Source organism: Micromys minutus (genome assembly GCF_963924665.1).
Source record: "Micromys minutus genome assembly, chromosome: 2".
Taxonomy (NCBI): Eukaryota; Metazoa; Chordata; class Mammalia; order Rodentia; family Muridae; genus Micromys; species Micromys minutus.
In genome coordinates, this window is record NC_137971.1 from 16,729,538 (window position 1) to 16,732,680 (window position 3,143).

A 3,143-nucleotide genomic window follows, 5' to 3' on the forward strand; every position below is an offset into this window, starting at 1 on the left:
GCAACTGACATCACAGCCACAGTCAAGAACAGAGACACGAACACACAACTGTTTGCCACGCTCAGCTCACTTTCGATTTTATATACAGCTTAGAGCACAAACCCAGGGAATTATACCGTCCAGTTTGGGGATGGATCCTCTCACATTAATTAATATAATCAAGACAGCATCCCTACCCCAGCTATCACACCCCACAGAGCCATACCCACAGGCCAAACTCATCTAGGCATCCCTCACTGAGACTCTCTTTCCAGGTGATTCTGGATTGTTTCAAGTTGACAACTAAAGCTATACACAGAGAGAGGAATGGGATTTAATGGTCACCCAAGAGATCCTGGCACACTTTATGTCGGGGCACTGGAGTTGGGGTGGCAATTAGGCATGGCGCCATTTGCAAACCCTAGTGGTGATGAGTAAGGAGGTGACATGCAACTCTGAGTTCAGGGAAGAAGTAAGCAAGAAAAGCCAGCAGTTGTCAGAGTGATAATAAAGAACCAATAATCCCCTCCTACTTGCAAGTCCACCCCAGCGTCCATCTCCTCTGTCCGGTTAGCATCTACCTATTCCACCACGGAGCCAGTAGCATATGACTTGATTTATTCAGTCTGCACTGAATTTCACATGTTTTAAAATATATCTAGCACATTGTACCAGGATTAAATGATAAGCTCTAAAAAACTGTTAAGTTGGTTTTGTCCTTTATTAAACTTATCTTCTCCTGGTAAAGACAGTCAACAAACATGTAAGTAAGGAAAGTAATGAACTAGTAAATGTCAAACACTGACAGAAACATCTAGGCGAAGAGGCTTTCTTAGGGAGGATGAGGCCCGCACTGGGTAGCTAGCGGTGGCAGGTGGCATTAACATCAGAAGGGTGAGACACAGTTAAAGATGGATGTCCGGGAGAAAGTGACTTGGAAGGGTTTGACCCATCTCCATGTCTCTTCAGGGTCCCCCAGCTCTGCACTCTCACCACACTCAAACCCCAGATACGTCTCAAAAGAGTGAATGGGGAATTAGCTAGAAAGAAAAACCCTCCTTTTTGGTGGAGAGGGGAGAATCTTTTACTAACCACAGCAGTGAATGGCTCTTATGACTTCCAGTGTACTCAAAGAAGATCTGCAACATACCAGCCTGCACGTGCCAGTGTGGAATAAGATTTTTGGTTTGGGGGTTATTTTGTGGGTTTTCTCCTGATTATTTGGGACTCTCACATCATGCACTTTGATCAAACTCATCTCTCAGTCTTTCCATGTCTGTCTCCTTCCCCTATGGCCATCTTTACCCCCTGCAAAAAAGAAGAGGAGGAGGAAGAAGAGGAAAAAGAGGAAGAGGAGGAGGAGAAAGGAGAAGAAAAAGAAGAAAAGGAGGAGGAGGAGGAAGGAAAGGAGGAGGAGGAGGAAGGAAAGGAGGAGGAGGAGGAAGGAAAGGAGGAGGAGGAGGAAGGAAAGGAGGAGGAGGAGGAAGGAAAGGAGGAGGAGGAAGAGAAAGAATAGGAATAAGAGGAAGAGGATGAATAATAATAAAAAGGAGAAGAAGAAGAAGAAGAAGAAGAAGAAGAAGAAGAAGAAGAAGAAGAAGAAGAAGAAGAAGAAAAAGAAAAAGAAAAAGAATTAGAAAACAAATCCATCACGAGCATTGTCAAATTCCCAGTGGCCAGCCCCTCAAAGGAAGATGAGTCCTTCAGTTCCTGTATCCCTGCTTTCAGTTTCTTTCTTGGCTTCCCTTGACGATGGACTGTCAACCGTAAGCTAAATAACCCACCCTTTGACCCAGGCTGCTTTTGGTCATGGTCTTTATCATAACAGAAAACAAACTAGGACAGTTGATTCAATTGCCTACACCACTCCCTCCCCCACCTCCTGTCTTTTCCTAGACTCTAGGAAGGATAACAGAGTGAGCTAACTCCTCTGGCCTCGCCCCTTGTGGGTAGGTGCTCTCTCTACTTTCTGCAGTTTGAGCATCCTCCCCTTGCTCTGGTTTGTCCGGTGGCCTGCTGACTGCTCCACACAGCTGTTCATGGGATCAGCTGAGTTAGGATATTACTTTTCTGTGCTAGAGGGCATGAGGGGTCTCAGCCCTAAGTCTAGCATCCGCTACTATGTAACTCTGAGCAAATTCTTCCTCTAAAGTGGGGAATGCAATGTCTTCTTTGCTGGGCTGTTGTGAGGAATATAAGTGAAAGGTTTAGTAACCTGTAAGGCAGCAGGCAAAGTGTGTCTAAGGTTGGCTGGAGAGTCAGTGGTCTAGATAGGGACAGCCTTGCGGACACGCAGAACCTGGGAAGGGGGCTATGCCTTCACTTAGGGTGAAGAGAAGAGAGAAGTCTGAAAAAGATGCTATTTAGTTTTAAAAGCTTGCGTCCCACAATTTTTCGAGTTCTTTTAAATGTGGATATTAATCCTCTATGGGATGAATATCTGGCGGACGTTTTCTCCTGTTTTGTAGGCTGTACTCGGCTGTGCAGAGACGTCCTAGTTCCTCCGGTCACAACTGCGAAGTCTCACCGGAACTGCCTACTCAAAAAGCCGTTTTCTTACACCTCGTGCTGGAATAGGAACCGTCTTCCTATCATTTGTCATAGATTATTTATTATTGACAGACACATTATCAAATATGTGATTTCTGATTGTTTGCTCCAAGCAGGTGCTTTGCTCTCTCAATTTGTTTTGTTAATCTTTAAGATCTTTGAACTCGGAAGACAAAGGTGCTTCCCAGCGGGGCGGCGGGGGTGGCGGCGGGGGACAGAGTTAAAGGGGGCAGACAGATCCTTTTGTAAGTTGTAACAAGCACATGCCAAGGCTCTTAAAAGCCCCTGGGAATCAAAGAGTTAGAAGCAGCTGTTTCTTGAGGCCTGTTTACTGTCCAGTTAATCAGTAAGCCAGAATCAAGAGAGCCTCCCAAAGTGGGGATGCGCAGAACCCTTCCAAAAGGTCTTCCAGGTTTAGGCGGGGGAAGAGAAATGAGCCCGGAGCGCACCGTGGCTATCCTGGGGCCATAGAAATCATTCCCAGCGTAGCGGAGGCCGGTCCCCAGCCTCTGCAGGTGTGGCGGGTGCGAGGCGGCTACTCTGGATCCTGACCGGCAAAGGATTGCTTGGAGAGCCGGAAGGCACTTTTCAGAGCCGCTTAGAAGCTCCGCGAG